Raw genomic sequence first — 9,063 nt, forward strand, 5'->3', positions numbered from 1 at the left:
ATCCCAGGGTGACGTGTACTGTATACTCCAAGACAGAGTGAGTTGCATGAATACTCTATTATCCTGTTAAGTGTCCATCACAGTGATCTATAGCCAAAGTGATCAGAGCCCTGGATCAGTATTTAGCAGATGGCAGACTGCAAGCAGGTGCCGGAGAGCACACATCGATACAGATATCCGAACACCGGATATGACAGTCTGCCAGAGAGGAACAGCCATCAGAGGGTAGAACTGATTGAGAGCGCGTGTCAGAGTGATAATAGACATGGCATCCACGAATATCTGCTACACTTACATATTCTGGGAAGATCGTCAGCTAAGACAGGTGATTACCGTCAGTAGTCTGACCTAATGAATGCGAGTGACTTGATTCCTGCTTGAAGCAAAAAATGTTCATATATGATTAGAGTGTGGTACAGAGCAAACAACCCACATTAACATATATCTTTATTTACCTGTATGGAACACTTATGATTATATTATATTTATCAGATTGACAAACCATCTGATTATTTACCAATCCATGGAAAAGATTCTGAATTGAAATATACACGAGACATCAGGCTTTATAATAGAACTATTCTTTCGGAATCAATAACAGCAGTGTACAATGAACTTTTTGTCATTCGAGATGATCAGTTTTGTACAACGTATTATATAATTGTGGGCCCACACACAAATAATACACTATAGATACTGGATAAAAAGACTGCTGATTGAATATCCTTATATATTGGATATGTTGCTCATTAAGAGCCATCTAATCGTGAATAAGTGCATTAAACATTTCACTGCTAGAAATCATTTTAAACATGTTATTGCTGGAAATGGTTTAATATATCACTTTCTAGACATATTTTTATATGTGATCACAACCTCAGATAGTTCTTATATTTTAACTGATCACAAGTTATTGTTTTTTATATATGTATTATTGATTAAACAGACTATTTGATTCATTTGGTGACCAAGAGTTTACAATTTCATATATTATTATGTATGTTTTATAGATTTAATTTTGATTAGCACTGCAGGAGTCTATTTCTATTTCCGTAGAACCAAAGATGCTTTATACCAATTGTAATTAGAGATGGGCGGGCTCGGTTCCCCGAGATCCGAACCCACCCGAATTTCGCCTATCCGAATACCGAGCCGAGCAGGCTCGGCACTCTCCCGCCCATTCGGAATCTAAATCGAGGCAAAACGTCATTGTGACGTATTCGTATTTCAGAGCTCGGTTCTCTTGAGACTTGAAAAGCATAAATACCACCTACACAGCAATCCATCGCCATTTGACAGAGGGAGAGAGCAGGGTTAGGTCACAGGCTGTATTAGAGACAGAGCAATAATTGTACACCTTATTATTTCAATTCTAATCTATTCAATTCTGTTATTATTACCAAATCTATTAGCAATTGTTAGAGCAGGAAGAGAGGAGGATACAGGAGGCTTTTATTTCAATATTTAGCACTACAAGTGCTTTGGGGTGTCCCATATTCCCCAGTGTGAATTAATAATTTTTCTGGCTGTAAAAAGTGATATTTATCAGCAGTATCTATACAATTTTTTACACTACAAGTGCTTTGGGGTGTCCCATTTTCTCCAGTGTGACACAATAATTTTTCTGACTGAAAAAAGTGATATTTATCAGCAGTATCTATACAATTTTTTGCACTACAAATGCTTTGGGGTGTCCCATATTCCCCAGTGTGAAACAATAATTTTTCTGACTGTAAAAAGTGATATTTATTAGCAGTATCTATACATTTTTTTGCACTACAAGTGCTTTGGGGTGTCCCATATTCCACCCCCAGTGTGAAACAATAATTTTTCTGACTCTAAAAAGTGATATTTATCAGCAGTATCTATACAATTTTTTGCACTACTAGTGCTTTGGGGTGTCCCATATTCCCCAGTGTGAAACATTAATATTTCTGGCTGTCAAAAGTCATATTTAGCAGCAGTATCTATCTATACAATATTTTGCACTACAAGTGGTTTAGGCTCATTAAAATGGATTCAAAGCAGTCCACATATGAGCAGAATCAGCAAGCAGGTGCTGGCACCAGTCCTGATGGTAGTGTTCCCAGTACGTCATCTGGTAAGGCCTATGTAAAAGTACATAGTCTTTTTAAATCAGGGGAAAAAACACACACCCAAGAAAAATTTACCATGTTGAAGCGAAAAAGAAGTGTAACTGAGGAAAAGTTAACTGCCGATTAAAAAAAAATTGCCAACATGCCATTCTACACACGCAGTGGCAAAGAAAGAATGAGGCCTTCGCCTTTCTCTATTAGTGGCAGATCAAAAAATGTTACTGAGCCTTCTTCTTGTACGGTCACGAGTGACCAAGCAAGACCAATTAATTTAAAAGTGGTGCACAACTACTGTTACGCATCAAAGCCGAGCTGCAAGAAAACAGTAAGGCATTAGAGGATAATGTATGCTCTGAATCAGAAATGACACCAATCCCTGTGGAGAGTCCATCCACCAGTGGTATGTCTAATCGTGAGCATTCTGTTTGTGTACCCATAAAGAGGGGCCCTTTCAGCAGTTCTGCTGATGTTTGCCTGAACAGCCCGAGTGTAGCCGGTGATACACAAATAGAGGATGCCACTTTGGAAATAGAAGAGGATGAGGGGGAGATTTGTGTAGGCGACGAGGGCGCTAATGAGGATGTTGATGAGAATGAGGTTGTTTGTGTAAGTCCTGCACCAGTGGCAGCAGTTCTGGCACGTGACAAGAAAAAGGCCATTGTCATGCCTGGGCATAAAACAAAAAAATCCACCTCTTATGTGTGGAATTATTTCTACCCCAATCCAAACAACAATTGTATAGCCATTTGTAGTGTATGTCAAGCCACAGTCAGTCGAGGGAGAGACCTTAACCATCTTGGAACCTCATCTATGTTACGCCATTTAGCTAGAGTTCATGGCAAAGTGTTGGGAAAAGCTGAAAGTTCTTTCAAAAAAAATACCAGCACTCCATCATCAGCTAGGACCCTCCGGTCACCCACATCCCAACGACTACAAAATACACCCACCACACCATCCTCATCAATATCCTCAGTAGCGCTCGGAGTTAGCCCTGCATCCCACTTATTAAGGCTGTATGACTCCTGCACTATAATTGATTCCTCTGAAGAAAGCGTTAGTCCCACTGCTGCTGCTGGGGGTGAATCGTCAGCCCAGAGGCTGACCAAGAAAAAGAGCAGTCCTACATTTCAACAAATAACTGTGAAACAATCATTTGCTAGGGGAAGCAAATATGACAGCAGTCACCCAGTCGCCAAGTGAATCACAGACGCCATGGCTGCCATGTTAGTGTTAGATCTGCGTCCAATCTCCACAATAAACGCAGCTGGTTTTTCACAGTTATTTGAGGTTTTGTGTCCGCGTTACAGAATTCCATCGCGACACCATTTTTCCCGTAAAGCTATTCCACAACTATACCAAAAAGTGTGTACAAATGTAGAGATTGCGCTGAAAAATGCCATTCTGCCCACTATACACTTAACCACAGATATGTGGACAAGTGGAAGTGGGCAAACCAAAGGCTATATGACTGTGACAGCCCACTGGGTTGGTCATTCACCTTCACCAGCAGGAACAGCAGCAGCATTTACACCATTACGTAACATTTGTCACAGGCAGGCCACTCTTTGTATCACCGGCTTCACTAACAGGCATACAGCTGACAATTTGTTACGCAAACTAAGAGATGTGATTGATACATGGCTTATACCACTTGGACACTCCCCAGGATATGTCATTTCTGATAACGCCAACAATATAGTGCTAGCATTACAGCTGGGTGATTTCCAGCACATTCCCTGTTTTGCTCACACCATCAACTTGGTGGTGCAGAGCTTCCTACGAAATAACCGTGAGGTGCAGGAGATGCTTTCGGTGGCCCGTAAAATTTCAGGCCATTTCAGGCATTCTGCCACAGCATGTAGGAGATTGCAGCAGCTCCAAGAGCAGTTTAACTTGCCCTGCCACCAACTTAAGTAAGAGGTGGTAACTAGGTGGAATTCCTCCCTGTACATGCTTCAGAGGATGGAGGAACAGCGCAAAGCCATCCAAGCTTATTGCACAAGCCATGAAATTGGGAAAGGAGGGGGGATGTATTTCAGTCTTGCACAGTGGGGAATCCTTTCAGTGCTGTGCAAGGTGCTGAAACCATTTGAAGTTGTGACGTGTGAAGTGAGTGCAGACTCTGCTAGTTTAAGCCAAGTCATTCCTTTAATTAGACTATTGGAAAAGCAGCTTGAGAAACTGAAGGAGGAGATGAAAGCAAGCAATTCAGCAAAGTATGTTGGCATTGTCGATCAAGTACTTAATTCGCTTCACAATGATCCTCGAGTTATTAAGATCTTGAACTCGGATCAGTATGTTTTGGCCACTGTGCTTGATCCAAGGTTTAAGACCTACATTGAGTTTTTACTTGTAAATGAGCGAGATGTGAACTTTTGCAAGGAGCTATTGCTCAGCAAGTTGGCCGCTGAACTGGACCTCGGCTTGACGACGTGTCCTTCTTCACTGTCTCAAGCTGCTGCTGCTCGTAAAAAAATTAATTTCCCAAAAAGAAGCAGGGAAGACGCAGGGGGCAGACCAGAACAATTTAACATCTGGGGGTAAATGTATCAAGCTGCGAGTTTGCAACTCCAGCGATTTTCTCAGGAGAGTTGAAACTAGCCGATGTATGAAACTTTTCACATAATACTGTATTTAGCGCTTACGCAAGTAACGTAGCACATTGCGCATGCGCTACGCTACTTGCGTAAGCTGTAATACAGTAAATACAGTTTACGCAAGTAGCGTAGCGCATGCGCAATGCGCTACGTTACTTGCGTAAGCGCTAAATACAGTATTATGTGATTTCCCCACTAGCGTGGGAAAATACCATAATACAGTAGTTAGCTCTTACGCAAACAGCGTAAGAGCATTGCGAAACGGACCTCCTACTAGGTAGGAGGTGTTTGCGGCGGCTCCTGGTTTTTTTTATTTTTATCTTCAATCAAGCCTAAAGAGTCGGGATGTACAAATATGGGCCCCTTCTGGGCGAAGAGTTCCTATTGGAAAAGATTCCCTTATGGAGGTATAAATGGCTGGGACTAGGGCAAGCCGGCAAGATGGATTTACAAATAATAAGTGACATTGGATCAAGAAAGAAGGCATCATTGGTAAGTATTTGTTTTTTTTTATTTTTAATAAATACTTGTGGTTTAAAAGACGGTGGTTAGTGTCTTTATTGTGGGTTTTATTATTTTTAATAAATGTATGTGGTTAATAAGAGGGTGTTGTGGCTTTGTAAACTTTTTTCTTTGTGGAACTACAGGGCCCAGCAAGCCAGGGATGTCAGGGCATGTTGGCACTTGTGGTTCTCCAAGTGCCAACATGCCCTGGCTGCCGTGGGTATGCTGGTGCTTGTAGTTATACAAGCACCAGCATGGCCACACTGTTTTTGGCAACCTGGCTGGCTGGGACTTGTAGTTCCACAAACAAAATTGGTGTGTTTGTTTTTTTTACTACTTTACGCCGTATTACCCTACTACCCACAGCCCAGGGGTAGTAGGAAGAGCCCTAGTGCTATCAGCACTGGGCTGGTTCTTTCTAGGGGGGGGGGCCCGCTCGTTTTTTTCAGCAGACCCCACTCCTTAGGGAATCCAGTCCAGCGCTGAACAGTCTAGGGTTGGTTAGTCATTATGGCAGGGGGACCCCTGCCGCGCGTCTCCCTGCTATAGTGCCGCCAACCCTGGCTGGTTTGCCTAGTGCTGGTAAAGTGAAAATCGGGGGAACCCCACGCAAAATTTTTCCCCGATTTTCACGGGAGGCAGCACTAGGGTTAAGCATAAATAGCAGGGGGACCCCACGCTTTTTTTTTTTTTTAAACTTTTATCTGTTCTTTAACATTTTAACACTGCCAGGGCAGTGTAACAGTGATGTGTTTGCCAAACACAGGAGAGTTTGCTAAACTCATCAGTGTTTACATCGCTCAAAATCGCCAGAGATGACCAGCGATTTTGAACATGAGTGTCAAAAATCGCAGCTTGATACATTTCCATTTTTTTAAGGTGGGAGTGTCGCCTGTCAGTCATCCAAGCCTGTGGGAGGAGACCTGTGTATTTAAACCTGGAGTTGTGCTATTGTTAGCGGTGACTGACGCTGAACCAGTTGGCCAGTCAGTAGGGAGCTGTACTGTGTCTAGTTAGTGTTTAGGGTCACCAGGAGGTGCAGGCAAAGGTAATTGCTTGCTGGTGTCATCCTGACGGAAGAAGTGCTATTTGAAGGATTTTTCAAAAAAATGTGTCACCTTGCCCATAACTCCATCCAATACGAGTATAAACATGCAAAGGATGGTGGAGGATTATTTTCAAGAGGTAATTGATATGGAAATGTCAGACAGTCCCTTTCCTTACTGGGAAGAAAAGCAGGCCATTTGGAAACCCATGTACAAACTTGCTTTGCAATACCTAAGCTGCCCACCCTCCAGTGTGTACTCTGAACGAGTGTTCAGCACAGCCGGGAACTTAGTCAGTGATCGCCGTAGAAGGTAACTTCCCAAAAATGTGGAGAAAATGATGTTTATAAAAATGAACTACATCTTCCATGAGAAAGGCCTTGACCATCAAAGACATCCAAGCACTGACTGTTCTCTAATGGCGGATTCAAGCGGCGATGAATTGATAGTCTGTGATGATGACGTACACACGGATGAGGGTGAGGATGAAGCTCTAGATGATGATGATAACATGTTTTTAAAACTTTCTATTTAAGTCTAGGGTGCAATCTACCCCCAAATAGGGACTTGGGGCATTTCCATATCACGTACCGTCTTGAAAGGCTGCTGTTTTGGCAATTTCTCATTATGGGTAGGGTGTCATAGACAGAGTGACCCCAAACTGGCTTTGTCCATTTCTCTTAATATTGTACAGTCTATAACGGCTGATTTTTTTTTTGTATTTTCTACAAGTGGAGGGGGGCCTATAGAGACAGGAACCAAACTGCCTTTGTCCATTTCTTTACATATTTAAATAGAAGTGTAGGGTGTAATATACACCCAAAGACGATGGCTGCATTGCCAATGTGCATAGATGGAGAGGAAGACAATCTGGTTTGTGTGTAGAATTAATGAAGGCCTACCTACCAGGGATTAAACTGTATTTTTGATAATTGATTAGCTTTACAATTACATTACTTATCCAAGAAACAGGTGGAGCACTAAATTTGGTTATTTTATGCCCAAAAACATTGATTTTCCAACAAAATAGCAAAACAAAACCAAAACACACAATGGCAGTTTTGCAAAACCAAAACCAAAACACGACCGTAATCCAGATCCAAAACCAAAACCAAAACACAGGGGTCAGTGAGCATCTCTAATTCAGACCCATCAGCAATGATAGTGATCAATGGGACACCATCCAATAGGGTTATTATCCGAAACGGAACTAGACAAAGATGTCCGCTGTCATCCATGATCTTCACTCTGGTTATTGAACCCTTACCGGCAGTTATTAGATCTTCACAAGTATACCAGGAAAAGTTTCCTCCGCTCTTTTGCAGATTACAAACTGATCTGGCTTTGTTGCGCTCCTTTAAAATTTATTGGCCAGGCAGTATAATTATATATTTTATGTATTCCTTATTTATCTTTAAACTTTAGTCTTCTTGCCTTAAGGCTTTTAAAGTTGTTTATTCTGCACCCTTTGTGCAGCGTGCATGTAACATGTACATTAATCCCCTTAATACTTAAAAGATCACAGGAGACCAAATTCGGTTTATTTTTTTATTTCATGCTTCTTAATTGCACTTAGATTAACCTAAATGCTAAACAATTTAGTGTCATGCTTCTTAATTGCACTTAGATTAACCTTAATTCTTCTGCATGGGACCATTACCATTTTGCACTTAGATTAACCTTAATTCTTCTGCATGGGACCATTACCATTGTCAGTGTGTCTAAACAGATTAACCTAAATGCTAAATAATTTAGTGTCATGCTTCTTAATTGCACTTAGATTAACCTTAATTCTTCTGCATGGGACCATTACCATTGTCAGCATGTCTAAACCTTGCACCTTGTCTACACCTAATTTATTTGTTTTTCCTTTTCTTCTTTTTTTCTTTTTTTTGCTTTTTCTGAATGCTCTTTAGGGTGAGATGACTCCGGCAGGTGGAGCAGGTCACCGTCATCGTCACGTCGTATGCCTCTAAAACGTCAGACGATTACGTCTGTAACCTGTAACAATGAAAAATAACAGCTTATTAAGTTAAAGATTCACTTTTTCATGGTAGACAGAATTTGTTGAGGAAATCTTGTACAACACTGGTCTAGACTGTAATTTATACATTAGCTGGAACATATATAATTACCTCTCTGTGTGCCTTTAGTAACGGTCACATGCTTCTTCTGCCTTGTGTACCGTCTCCTCTTCCGGGAAGTCACTGCTCGAGTTTTGGGCAGCTGGCCCTTCTTCTGTTTTCTTTGATAGGCCATTGTAGTGGCCAATTTGCCTTCAGCCAGGAGCAGATGACTTGTGGGCTCCCAGCCCCCACTTTTATACCCTGAGACTACTTATGATGTCATATGGGTGGGGTTTGGGTGTGGTCTGGCCAATTTTTGTGACATTGTCAATTTGTCATATGGGTGTGGCCAATTAACCAGTCATAAGGGTCACACTAAACATTAACATCTGCGTTCACAGCAACAATAAAACAGGTGACTGAAATATATGTTCCAGGAGAAGAAAGAAGCAAGCTTTATATTTGGTTTGTAAACACAATCACATATGTTTGGAAACCGTGTGAAAAACAGCTCAAACAGACCTACATGTAGTGGGAGGGTTATTAAGTACAACCAGGGTTTCCACCTGTCAGTAAATTTATTGACACTAAAATAACTGAATTTGCTACCAGTCAATAACAAAAGTAAATGTCAGAAAAAAACCAGACCATGAGATGAAAATAAATTGATCACAATAATTTCTTACAGGTGATTATGCTTAATCATTAGTCTTCTCTTAATCCAGAAAACCATATCCATATGTATTGATAATGG

General features: G+C 41.2%; 1 long non-coding RNA gene across 1 annotated transcript; it reads right to left on the minus strand.

Moving 5' to 3' along the window:
* Positions 1 to 7,777: 7,777 nt before the first annotated feature.
* LOC142143019 (uncharacterized) lies at positions 7,778 to 8,593 on the minus strand. Its single transcript, XR_012689467.1, has 2 exons — positions 8,379 to 8,593; positions 7,778 to 8,244 (listed from the first exon to the last, which is right to left on the minus strand). It is a non-coding gene; the product is annotated as an uncharacterized LOC142143019 (long non-coding RNA).
* Positions 8,594 to 9,063: the final 470 nt, after the last annotated feature.

The sequence above is a fragment of the Mixophyes fleayi genome, chromosome 3 (genome assembly GCF_038048845.1).
Source record: "Mixophyes fleayi isolate aMixFle1 chromosome 3, aMixFle1.hap1, whole genome shotgun sequence".
NCBI lineage: Eukaryota > Metazoa > Chordata > Amphibia > Anura > Limnodynastidae > Mixophyes > Mixophyes fleayi.